The sequence below is a fragment of the Raphanus sativus genome, chromosome 9 (genome assembly GCF_000801105.2).
Source record: "Raphanus sativus cultivar WK10039 chromosome 9, ASM80110v3, whole genome shotgun sequence".
NCBI classification, from domain to species: domain Eukaryota; kingdom Viridiplantae; phylum Streptophyta; class Magnoliopsida; order Brassicales; family Brassicaceae; genus Raphanus; species Raphanus sativus.
The window spans coordinates 16,190,796-16,204,998 of NC_079519.1; positions in this window are offsets into that span (position 1 = coordinate 16,190,796).

Genomic DNA, 14,203 nt, shown 5'->3' on the forward strand with positions numbered 1-14,203 from the left:
GTGAGCTAGTTCATCCAGCTCAGGGAGCTGACACACTCTTCAGTGAGCTACACTGAGCTGCACTACACTTCATCTAGCTGGTCGAGCTTGCTCACCGCACCGCCCAGCTGCCATACACTTTGTACAGCTCCTTTATACTTGTCTGCTTCTTGGTTTAGCTATGTCTCAGCTTTCTGATGCACTTATCCTTACTTCTAGGCCATGATACCCTTCTGTTTAGGTCACATGACCTGACTAGTGTGTCTCCTTGCACCATGTTCGATCCTAATGATCATATTTAGGATCGGGGACATGACAAGTCTCCCCCACTTGCGATGGATTCGTCCTCGAATCCAGTGGTGCTGTCGTCTTGTTTGATGCCAAAGGTTCCACCAAACTCTTTTGCATCATCATCCTTGTTCATTTTCACTGATCACCTTTTTGATCAATGTATGAACAAATCTCCCCCACTTGGACGGAACACACTAGAATCCAAACCAAGTGGTCCTTGCCTGTTACATATCGCACAATAACAGACTTCTGTCACCGAACTCAACTTTCTATGTTGCAGTCCTAGTATACACCAAGTCAATTATTCTCTGAGCCTAGTCCATGACTAGATCATTTTCAGTCCTTAAGAACTTACTGCATACTCGAGTCTTAGTAGATTTACCCAATCTCCAAGATACTCGATGTATCAGCCAAGTCTTTAAAGAACTCGATCACATTCGGGTCCTGTCCACTCCGGGACTCCACCGTTTCATTCCAACCATAGGTCAATCTCCGACTTGGTTGTCCTGCGACTCTTGTCCCTCACTGGACTTGGTCGACTTCATTCCAACCCTAGGTCAATCTCCGACTTGGTTGTGTTGCGACCCTCGTCCTTTACTGGACTTAGTCGACTTATGCTTGGCCATCTCGGGAGGAGCCGTGCAGTACGGGTTCTTTGACATTGGGGCCGTCCCTGGTTCCAGTTCTATTATGAACGGGTCAGCCCTATCAGGAGGAATGCTCTGTAGCGCTCGGAACACATCCTTGAACTCACTGACCAGCGGAATTCCGTCCGGGTTACCACCCCAACGACCTCCTTAGTGCTGGTTGTGGCCAACTAGGCTCAACAACCCCGCTCAAGCATCCCTTCCCCAATGGATCGCTGATAACACTACGAATCCAGAGGTCGGACAAATAACTTGGAACATGATCGGGAGTCCACACCCACTCTCAAAGGGCACCCTAACCCGGTTACAATCCAGGGTGGCCCGATTCTCTCCAATCCAATACCTTGGAACCTGATCGGGGGTCCACACCCACCCCTAGACCGCACACGCCCTCGGTGACAGTCTATGGTGGCCCGATTCTGTCCAGCCAGTCCTTACCTAATATCACCTCGTGATTCTTTAGCTGGACTACAATCAGACCCGTAGGCATTACCCTGACTGTGATCAATACCAGGATGTCTCTAACCAGACAAGCTCATGTTCCCATCTGGAACAAACCCTTTCTGATCAATCCTGGACTCACAAACCTATGTGTAGCTCCAGTATCGGAAAGTACATGTGTTTCCACACCACTGATCATTAAGTACCTAGATGAGTAAGATATCGGTTTGATCACACATTTGGAAAACGTCCCATACCATTCTCCAAAGTGTCACACTTCTGTGAATGTCCCATACCATTCACAAGAGTGTTTATAATATACCTCAATCCCCATCATACTAAGCCACTTAACATCGTATACCCAATCCATTCAAATTGATCTAAGGAATCCTACCTTGGCTTATACCGAGTCCCAGCTGATCCATCTGATCCCAAGCCACTCGTATACTAGCCATGTAGCATCTCCCTTAAACCAACTTGAACCTCGCAAATGCTCACTTGTTTTGAACGGCCACCAAGGATAACACTTACCCCCAAAGAGTGCTGCACGTTTCTTTCAACCTAAGCCACTCTCAGGTTCATGTTACTTCCCTGGTCCAGTCATCCATAAAAGATCTTGCATTGCATCGATCCGTCCAATCCGTCTATTATTTCTAGATAACTAGATCGACCAACCTTCTGTTTCAGGATCTTGCCCTTGGAGAGTGCATCTTGGCCAAGCCGGTTCACCTTGGAACTTTCCCGTTCACAAGCATGATACCCTATCTTGCCTCAGCTCCCTCCTGGCTCACCTAGTAAGGTTCCATGGTCATCTCAGTTTCCAGAAATAATTTCGGTTTGGAACACAATACCTTTGAGCAGTGAGTTGAGCTGAAGTTACAACCCAATCATAACCTCCACTCATCTGGCTCAAAAGGATCCATACCACCAGAGAAATACTTAGTTCTCATCTGAGCTATCTGGTCCAGCACCCTCAGGTAGTCCACTAACCAAGCTGGCCTAGCTGGTGGATCAATCTAGACCACCTCAGCTACTGGCCCAACTTGATCATTAGCTGCCAAAACAGCTGCCCAATCAACCGGTTAGTCCTCTCATTGTTTGCAACAAATGTTTGGATCAGCCCGATTCATATCACAAGAGGATTCAGCTTCCCCTTCCAGCTCTTGTTCCTGCTGCAGCTCAGCTCTCCCCCACTCGTACCTCAGTAGGGTTAGCTGACTTACAGACAATCCAGCTTCGTTGTTAACTTTCTCCAGCTGAGTCAACAACAAAACTGCGGATTAACCACATCAGCATGCACTTGTCCAGATGTGTGGGTGAACAACCACAACCTAACCATCCTAGAATCAAGCATGCTCTGATACCAAGTTGTAAGACCCGAACCCGGCCGACTAGGCCGCGGTCGATGCCTCACGTCGCTCGGTCCATACCCTGACCGAACCTCTCAATTTTTCGTGCTTTATCTATACTTTCGCCTAAGGGAGAAGTCTATCTTAGACCTTAGCTTAAGACTACCTTAGTCATTCCCTAGCTTAGATCCTTTCAACTTATGCACAGCGGAATATTTTTTATTTAACCATTGGTCTAAAACCAATCTAACACTTGCCAGGTCGAATCACTTTAGCCATGATCAGTAGACACAACTACTACCAGCTCCAAGGTTGATCCTGAACCTAATCCAAGTCATACAATAATCGAGGTTCCATTCCCTTAACCATTCTATCTAGATCTATGCAACATTGCTAGATCATACCTTTGCCACATCCACGGAGCTTGATAGCTCATTGTATCAGCTGACTTAGCTGTTTAGATAGCTCATCCAGCTAGCTGAGCTGAAACACTTCACTTGAGGTTCTCTACTCTCTTCCAGCTGATCGAGCTGCAAGGCAGCTTCGCCCAGCTCCTTGTCTACTCGTCCATCTCTCCTGTGTCTGCATAAACCCTTCCCTTGGTTACTTAGTCATTCAACCAGCCATCCCCACAGACAAAGTACCGTTGGGAAGTCTTCAGCTACAAAAACAACCTCAAGCAAACATTCTCCAAAAACTAATTAAAATTCATGATAATTCATAACTAAGAGAATGGTCAAGTCAGATTTCTCAGAACTGGCCTCGATCATACTAACCTCGCCCATGAACAGCCCATATGGCCATAACTGACCACCTTTAAATCAATGAGATAAAACTAATCTTTCACCATGATAATTCATGATAAATACTTATTAAGAGATATTTAAAGTCGGATCCTAACAATTCCTTCGGGAACTATCAGATCTCCACTTACCTGCCCAACCAAGGCCATGGAGAGATTTCTCTGAACCGGCCACTCCATGGTTCAGTACCTCCATGTCTGAATAACATAGAATAGGATTACTAATGCCCACCAGTTCCTGAGTCAATCAACCAACCACCCCACAGGACTCAGAACTGATGAGTCTTCACTCGTCCTAACCGGCCATGGAACTATGTCGCACTGAACCTGATTAGTGTTGCTCTTACCACCGGTGCATCCTTTGATCAATCAGATCAGACACTTTGACCCATCATCCATGGATCAGGTCGTCCATCCTTGCCCATGATCAGATCACACACAGCCTTCCTTGTATAAACACACCAGCACAATACTTGTGGTCCATACCAACAAGTACTAGCCTTACTCCTCTCCTTTGCTTCCTGTTGGATCCAACAAATTGGACCTTACACTCCACATGGTTCTTCTGGTACTAAGACTCCCATGTGTCTCATCAGTGGGTCAGACTCATGGTTCACACTATGATCAAACCCAACACCAAACCATGATCCATCATGGATCACTATCCAATGAACAGCAACTAACTATCAACCCACATGGATGAGTTAGATCAGTTATGATCCGCCCCTTTCTCCAGGGTCCTGTATCCATACAATACATCACCATATATGGTCTCCAAGGGCGTGCCATACTTGGCCTCATATGCACCTCAAGAGACACCAACATACACCACAAAGTATTCATATGTACATGTTACCTTATACTTGATCTTACTAGATCTTGTGCTTCCTGTATCATGTCTGGCCATGCTCCTCCATTGCACGCCTCAATCAAGCCTTCTCATATACCTCCAGTATTGATAAGATCCAATCATGGATCGTGCCCAACATCCCTTCCATAGAACTTCCATGGAACCAGTTTCTGCACTCCATCCACCTTCAAGGCTGTACATGCCTTTGGGAGTGGAGTGCGGCCTTCTCCATTCTATTCTAACCATTTTCTTGTGTTACCATGATGTAGAGGAAGCCTAGGGTGTGTTTATCCATGATCAAACACCACCCAAGGGTCGTGCATCACTTCCCACTTCAATGCCCATGAAACTGCATTTCTACACACCACTGCCCTTAAGGCTGCTCTTGGTCTTTGAGAGTGAATCCGGTCATCTCCCTTCTTCCTTGGCCATTTGAGTGTGTAGTAAGGATGTGTATGAAGCCCAGGGCGTGGCAAACCATAATCAAAACACACCAGAGGGTTGTTCTCAACTCCCCTCTTGATTGCCATCAAAAATGCCTCTTTGCTGCCTTCATCCCACTCTTGGGGTTGGATGTTGCCATCCAGCTTTCTCTCTGTTTTCTATGGTTTTTCTTTGTGTTTCAGGAAGAAGAATGAAACCCTGGCGTTCATGCAAAGGCACGGACTTGCCCTCTTTTTATAGAAGAAGGGGCAGTTGCCTTTTCAAGAGTTGCACCCTTTCGGTATCATTTCTAGCCATTGATTTAATCAATGGTCCATATCACACCTGTTCACCTATGGCTGTTACCAGACGTCCTTGACAGCCTTAACTTCCTCTAGAAATGTCACAAACAAGTCCTGGCTGGCTGCCCAAGCCCCTGGCCTGATCCCAAGTGCCCACCGGCCCATCAGCACACCCGGGTGGTCCACATGGTCTGACCACTGTCCGGACCTGGCCCAACTGCCCAAGACTTGAACACTCAATTCAGCTGAGTTGAGCTGATCTCCAGCTGACCCAGCTGAGTGAGCTAGTTCATCCAGCTCAGGGAGCTGACACACTCTTCAGTGAACTACACTGAGCTGCTCTACACTTCATATAGCTGGTCGAGCTTGCTCACCGCACCGCCCAGCTGCTATACACTTTGTACAGCTCCTTTATACTTATCTCCTTCTTGGTTTATATATGTCTCAGCTTTCTGATGCACTTATCCTTACTTCTAGGCCATGATACCCTTCTGTTTAGGTCACATGACCTGACTAGTGTGTCTCCTTGCACCATGGTCGATCCTAATGATCATATTCAGGATCGGGGACATGACAGGAAGTACAATACCCGGAATGGCTAGCTAATGTGGTGGTCGTGAGGAAAAAGAATGGGAAGTGGAGAGTCTGCATCGACTTCACGGACATTAATAAGTCCTGTCTTAAAGACCCATTCCCCTTGCCTCATATTGACAAGCTAGTCGACGCGACTGCTGGTCACAAATTGATGAGCTTCATGGATGCATTCTCGGATACAACCAAATCGTAATGCATCCAGATGATCAAGAGAATACTTCATTCATGACCTCCTGGGGCATCTATTGCTCTAAAGTTATGCCCTTTGGATTGAAGAATGTCGGTTCCACCTATCAAAAGCTCGTCAACATGATGTTCGCCGAGCAGATAGGGCAGACCATGGAGGTTTATATTGATGGTATGCTGGTAAAATCCCTGGACGCCGAGGATCATATCTCGCACCTTCAACAGGCATTCACCACCCTCAAGAGGTACAATATGAAACTCAACCCCTCAAAATGCTCTTTCGGGGTAAGCTCTGGGAAGTTCCTAGGATACATAGTCACCGATAGGGGCATCGAAGCCAACCCATAGCAGGTAAGAGCAATCCAGGTGATACCTTCCAGTCGTAACATCAAGGAGGTTGTCCGACAAGTCGCATGTCTTCTTCGAGACCTTGAAGGATCCCAAAGACTTCCAATGGACCGATAAATGCGAGCTAGCCCTATCCGATCTCAAAGCCTACCTCACTACTCCACCTCTCCTCTCGAAGCCCCTGGAAGGGGAAGTCCTACTCCCTTATTTAGCACTATCAGAGCATGCGTTCAGCGCGGTCCTTGTAAGGGAAGAAGGAAGGAAACAACATCCTATCTACTATGTAAGCAAGTCGCTACTAGACGCGGAGACCCGCTATATTCACCTTGAGAAGCTAGCCCTTGCATTAGTTACTGCGGACTGAAAGCTATGCCCCTACTTCCAGGCTCATCAAATCATGGTGGTTGTTAGGGTATTTTTGTGTAGGATCGTTTTAATACTACGGAATACTAGAGAGTTTGTATGAGAGAGTTGTAAATCGAGAGCAAAGAGATGTTATTGAGTATATTCTTTGGGACTACAACGTATTGGTGTATAAACCCTAGTTCTAGTCGCCTAAACTCTAATCTCTAAGTCTCGAATTGTCGATCCCTTATTCTAGGGTTTGGTCTCCCCTTTTATAGTTGTAGATGTCGGCTTCAAGTAACATAACTCTTCCATAATCAGAAAAATGGAAGTTTCTCCTTAGGCGGAAAACTTCTATTTTGCTTCAAGGGTCGGTCCGATCACAGGCAGGGGTCGGTCCCTGGTTTCTTCTTTGGCAAGGGTCCGGAAGTCGAGAGCCTATCCGGAAGCTGGAGAAAACTTATGTCTGGATATTTTTCCCCAACAGTTTGCCCCTTATTCCTTGATTTGCTCGTGGAAATCAAGGGATAACGTATGTTCTTGTGCCTTGGTAGTTTTCTCTTAAGACGAAATCTTCCTTGGGCACTTTGTCTTCTGGCAGTGAATCAGGCCGGAACCTTGACTGATGACTGAAGTAACGATTTTACGAGTCTCTAAAAATCATAACTCCCCGGAACGTCAGGATCTGTGCCTTAACCTGATGAAAAGATGAGATGGGGCGCTCCCCTTCCGGAGAATCAAGGGGCACGAGCCTTACCTTTGAGATTATTCAAATGGAGTAGGCTTCGCGAGAAAAGCCCAACGACGGTTGAGTTTCTCCGTTTGGCGCTCATTTAACCGCGTGGCGATTCGTACAAGGCGCGTGGTCGTCACCCTAGGGTTTCCTCCTTCTCTCTCTCATTTGATCGAGACCAAAGCTTCTCTTTCTCATTTCTTCTTCACTCTTCTTCAAGATTTTCTCTTGGCGGCTTCCTCTCTCGGATATTTCTCCTCCCTTTCAACAGGTAGCCGTCTTCTCCTTCCTCTTTTCTTCTTCTTTTAGATCTCCTTTAGCGATGTCTGGTGAAACCCCTAGCAAAACCCTAGACGCTTCTCCCGTAGATAGTAGGGTTCGATCTAGGACTCTAGACTCGGTGAACTCTTCTTCTCTATCCCCCGAACCCGTAGCTGATGCGGAGGGTCCCCATCTTGACGACGCGGAGAATGTGTCTTCCGACGATGAAGCCGAAGGGTCTCTACTGGTGGGTCCGGTTTCTAGGATTGGAAAGAGAGACATCGAAGAGTGGAGAAGGAAGTATGATCTTCCTCAAGATCTGGTTATTAGGGTTTCGGGTCCTTCCGACAGGATCTCGGATTACGGAGTTGACGAGGTTCCGATCTATGAGGCATATTTCGAGTCGGGCTTTCGAGACCGTGTTCCCTCTTTGATCGCGAAGCTCTCGGAGCACTTGGATATCTCCCCGGGTCAGCTGACACCTCCGGCCTGGAGGACCTTAATCGCGATCCAAAACCTTGGTGACTTGGAGCGCTTGGTGCTGGAAGTGAACGAAGTGCTCTACTCCTACTACATTGCTGACTTGCCTAGATCGAAGGGGAAATACTACCTCCACCCCCGTAGCAATCAGGCTCTGGTCCGAGAGATCGAGAAGGGCGTAAGGAAGCGTCATCCGGTTTTTAGTAATAGGTGGGCGGAGAGATTCGCCTTCGTAACTCTCCCCGGATTCTCTCCTATTTGGCATGTAGTGTGTATGTCTTTGTATTTCTCAATCGCTTTTGACCGTGACACTGATTTGCCTCTCTTTTTATTGCAGAAGTGTCTCACAAACCTGTGCCAGAAGGGAGAGAAGTTGCGGATCAGATCTTTGATCTTCCTTCAACGCGTCGTCAGGTCTCCTTCCTCATCAGCAAAGAAGTCTTAAAACAGTGCAGCATCGGGGTAAGCTTTCTACGTCATATCTTTATCGCAAACTGGTTTACTGATTGCTTTTATCTTTTTTTCAGGTAATATGTCGGGATCCACAGGAGAAAAAGCGATGGAGGCGTTCATGCAAGCCGCGGAGAAGCTCTCAGCCAAGAAGCATGCTGCTCATGCTGCTAAGGCCACTACCTCGGGTGATGATGATGTTCTCTTCCTCAAGAGTACCAAGCGCAAGGGACCTACTAGCTCAGCCCCCTCTACCTCAAGGAGGAGAACTCGGGCCGCGGGATCGACTCCAAAGTCATCGCCTCCAGAGCCCTCTCTTAATCCTTCTGTGGACCTAGCCAAGGTGGTGGCTAATCTCTCCTCCATAACGTTCCCTGAAAGCGCCTGCTTTCTTCCTTCTGGGGATCTTCCGAAGGCTTTTGGGAGCGTCCAGTTTGATCTCCTTCAGGTAGGACTGCGCACCTTTTCTTTCCACCTTTGTTATAGGGGTTGATGATCATTGTGGTTTGATTTGCAGGTTATGTCTCGGATTCACCATCTTGAGGATATGGTGAATGAGCAGTCATCCAAGAAAAAGTTGGAGAGCTAAAATGCTCAGCTTAAGGAGGAGAAGAACAAAGTCCTGGCTCAGGGGAAGGAGATCAAATCTCTTCAGATTAAGCTGAAGAACTCGAAGGAGGACGAGGCTGCTACTGCTGCGGAGAACACCGCTTTGACGCGCCAGTTGGAGGAGACCCAGGATGAGCTATGCGGGCTGCAGCTGGAGAAGGAGTCCTTTGAGGACGAGAAGATGATGGCTGTGAGTGGAGCCAAGGTGACTGATCGTTGGGAGCTGATGAGGGAATAGCTCAAGGAGCAGACCGACAAATGGGAGTTGGCCGTGGAATTCCAGCGATACAAGCTGGTGAAGGAGTCTGAGGCCAAACTGCAGGGCTTGCCTCCTCCATCGTTTGATGATGAGCCGCCTCTCCCTGATCTCCCTATCTCTTGAATTCTTGATCTTTTAAGCCCTTCGGGCTTTTGTTGTTTTCGCCCTTCGGGGCTTTGTTGTTTTTTTTAAACCTCAGGCCTTCGTGCCTTAAAACCTTTTAAGTATTGGCTCTCAAGGGCCTTATGACTTTAATCTATTTTATTATGCTTCTGTCTTTCGTCTTGAGTAGCATAAAGTCGTCTTGCTTGCGTTTCTAAGATAGGGGAATTCCCTCTCACGGGTTATGGGCCGAAGGCCGACCATAACCTTAATCAAATCAGGCAGGATCTTAGGGGCTGATGCTAGTCTTGCCCTCAAGATTGCACTATTCCGGGTTTCAAAGGAATCAGGGCCTGAGTCCTGCTGCCATACTGATAGCTTAGGGGTTTAGTCCTCGTCGAATTAGTCCCATATCTAGGTAGGCGTGCAGATTTGTAGGAACGGATGGATCCTTGAAATAATTGACCCCTTGTTAGAGCGGGACCCCTGTAAGGGTTGACCCCTTGGATGGATATCAATGTCTAGGACCTGGATCCTGTTAGTAAATTGACTTGTAATCCATTATTAAAAACCTAAGTTTTAGTTTTGGGATGAAAGTTCCTTGCTTAGAACCCTAGAGTTCTAGCCTGTTTTGAACCCTGGAGTTCTTGAGCCCTAGAACCCGGAAGTTCTCAAGGCCTTGAACCCTGAGGTCCCTTACCTAACCCCGAAGGCCGTTTTATTGAACCCGAAGGTTTGCTAATTGAACCCTGAGGTTTCTGAGTGTTGGGGTTTAATCTTTAGATCCGGGGACCGTGACTAAACCCGATGGATACATCGAACCCGGAGGTTGATGCTTTTGAACCCTGAGGTTCTTGGCAAACCCAAAGGTTGGTATTTGGATTCAAAGATCCTTGAACCCTGAGGTTCTTATCAGATCCAAAGATCAGTTAGACCCGAAGGCCCTTGATCAACCCTTAGGTGATCTTGAGTCCGGAGACTCCTTACAGACCCGGAGGCTGTATTGAACCCTAAGGCTCTTTTATAGACCCTGAGGCCGTACTGAATCCTGAGGTTCGTCATAGATACTGAGGCCGTATGCGTTATGGGAGGTTTGTGATTGTATTCTGCTCTCCATGGGGAACCACAACCGATCTGTTATTGAGAAACCACACTCTGCCACCCAGAGGTATAGGCCACTCTCGTTAATCTCAATGCTGCACTCTTCCTTTCTGCAGAAAAGGTCACGCTCAGACTTACTGTGGTATGGCATGGGCCTGCCCCGCGGAGCGACTTCACACCATACACACTACTTTCCACGTCTGGATAAGTATTAATTTTTGGTGCTAACCGGTATTTTCGCACATTTGCTCCCTGCATATCAGCTGTCAGCATCTGATTATAGTATTTTGCAGTGTACGTCATGCCCCCTGCGTGTATTTAGCTCGTAGCGTCTTTAACACAGGGTTTGGGTAGCACTAGTACGGTGGTCCCCACGTAACTTTTGGACTTATAGCCTTTACGCAGGGCCCGAGGTGCAGACAATGTAATAGGGTTGATCAGACATGTTCCTTATATGTCGTACATCCATGTGAGTAGTCTCACTAGTATATATAGGGTTTGCTGAGATCTAAGGTCCCTTTGGACCTGACCTAGCTAGTATGCCACTTTAAGTACATTGGAGTTTCTATAACCCCTTTAGCCGTAACTAATAATGTATTTTATAAGCTTAGTCCGGAGACGTTATTGCATATATAGGAGTAGGAAACCAGTGTACTTAAATATATCATAATAATAGTAGTAGTATATAAAGCTTGATCCGAGGACCTTACTTTAGAAGTGATAGAATTTGAGGTGCAAGGCATTCCAGCAGTTGGGTTGGACCTTACCGTCTCTGTCTTCCAGCTTATAGGCTCCTGCCCCTTGCACCTCTATTACCTTATAGAGATCCTCCCATCCAGGAGCGAGTTTTTCTGCTGATTTGTCCCTTGTGTGGTCACAGACTCGCCTTAGGACCCAGTCCCCTTTCTGGAAGGTTCTGGATCTGACCTTCTTGTTATAGCTCTTGGCTACTTTCAACTGGTAGGACGCATTTCTAAGGCGGGCCGCCTCCCTATTTTCATCGAGTAGGTCTAGACTCAGGGACATTAGCTCGTTGTTCTCCTCCTGGGAAAGGAATTCAGAGACAGTGGTCCTTACGTGCACCTCCGTGGGTATCACCGCTTCAGCACCATAGACAAGCGAGAAGGGAGTCTCCTGGGTAGCCGTCTTCGGGGTTGGCCGATAGGCCCAGAGTACTCCATGTAGCTCTTCTGCCCATCGCCCATGGGCATCTTCTAGGCGCTTCTTGAGCATATTCACCACTGTTTTATTAGTGGATTCGGCTTGACCGTTAAATTGGGGATGTCGTGGTGCTGGATAGGAAAGCTTGATATTCCCATCCTTGCAGAACTTTCGGAAGTTGTAGCTCGTGAACTGGGGTCTGTTGTCTGTGAAGATCTCATGGGGAGTTCCGAAGCGTGTGATCACGTTGGTCCATAGGAATTTCCTGATCTGGAGATCCGTTATCTTGGCTAGTGCTTCAGCTTCTACCCACTTCGTGAAGTAATCGGTCACAATTAGGAGAAAGATCTTTTGCCCCGGTGCCAAAAGGAATTTCCCCACGATGTCCATGCCCCACTTTCGGAAGGGCCAAGGAGAACTTAGAGATTTGAGGTTCTCTGGTGGAAGATTGGAGACTGGCGCGTGCTTCTGGCATTGGCTACAGAGTTTGGAATTGGAATCACACTCTCCCTCGTGAAGCTCTTCTAGTATCCTGGCGGCTTGGCGCCTTATCGTAGATAGGGTCCTGAAAAAGATCTTCGGTATAGTTTCCCCTCGAAAAAGCAGTACCTGGCAGCTTGGCGCCTTATCTTCCGACTTTCGTCTCGATCTTCAGGCAAGGTGTCGTACCTCAGATAGCTAATGATGGGAGTCATCCAGGTCTCTCCTTCGTCTACTACGGATACTTCTTCAGGCTCTGTCTCCTTTTCGGTTGCGGGCCATTGGAGTACTAGTAGTGGGATGCTCATATGACTTATAGTTTCTAGGGCGGACCCTAGATTAGCTAGAGCGTCGGCCTGGGAGTTGTGCTCCCTAGGGATCTAGGTGAGCTTACAGTGTCCGAACCTGTCGAGTAGTCGCTTAGCCACGGATAGGTACCTGATCATACTCGGATCTTTCACCTGGTAGTCTCCTTGGACTTGGCTTATGATCAGTTGTGAGTCGCTGAAGACCTGGATGTCTTCTACTCCCATCTGTTTGGCGAGTGTCAGCCCTGCCATTAGAGCTTCGTATTCAGCTTCATTGTTCGTTGCTTTGAAGTTGCATCGTACGGTGATAGTGCTCAATTACCCAGTAGAGCTTACTGTTTTAAATAAGAGGTACAACTGTAGTACTTAGGGATCGAATCACGAGGAGCTAGGGAACCAATTAAATATAATCTACTAATCAATCCTAGGTGAAGTTGGTTTTAAAGATAGAAATGAAAATAGCAATTCCTAAAATGAGCAAGGTAGTTGCTCTAACTAATCATTATGATGGGGTGTTTAAATGAAATAAAGAGTGCTAGACTTAGAGTTTTTATTCAGGAATGGAGATCATAATGTCTATAAATGCCTAACAAGTTGTTTGCATGATACTATAGAACTCAGTCGCTTAACTCTCAGTGATGTCTCACTGGTTAAATAATCTAGATCTTTGGCCTCAACTGTCGTATGTTGACACAGAAAAAGAGTCGATCGATATCCTTTAGAGATATCGATCAATACACCTTTCGTTCGGCGATCGATTCACCTGTCGGGATATCGATCGACGGCTTCTAGATATGCCTAGACGCGAGCTAATAATGAACACTAGATCTCAAGGAGGGCGGTTAGCTCTTCTCCAAGGAGATACTAGTTCAAACAGATAATTCAAGATATCAAAGATCTTAGTGATCTATATTCTAGTTAGCTACTCTAGAACAAGATTAGGGTGCAATCTATTTGATGAATATCACAACTTAACAATTATAGTTTGGGGCTAATCTTACAAACCTATCTAAACCCTAGATCTAACAAGTAGACTACTCAGACATAGCTAAGCAATTCATAACCATAGATAGATAAAAGAATTCATAGATAGAATGAAGTAGAAATGCAAAAGGAGGTAACAAATCTCTCCAATCTCTCAAAACAAGTAAAACTCTAGTCTCTCTATCACACTCTCTGCTTAGACTCTTCAAAACTTGCTTCTCTCGAAGGTTGCCGTCAAAAACACTTAGCAGGAATATTTAAGCATTTCCATTAGGTTAAAAAATCGTTAGGGGCAATCTCGTAATTTGGTGAAGTCTTGGTGAAGTAGTCGGCTAGACCATTTCGTCCTCGATATCGATCGACAACACTAGTTGTGTATCGATCGATTGTAATCTTCTAGTACGCGGATCTTCTCAGCTACATCGATCGACAACTCTGGATGAGTATCAATCGATTCCTTATCGCAATGTTGACTTCCGACTTGGTCTTGAATGGTCAACTCGGGTGTATCATCTCTTGCACTCCAAAATGCGCCAAAAAACATCACTTTATCACGAAACGCTCATGAACCTGAAAACATACCTAACAGGCTAGAAAACAGATTAAATATATAGCATAAAACACTAGTATACCATGGTAAAAACGGGTAAAATCCAATGGTGTATCAACTCCCTCAGACTTACTCCTTTGCTTGTCCTCAAGCAAAAACAGTAGTCTT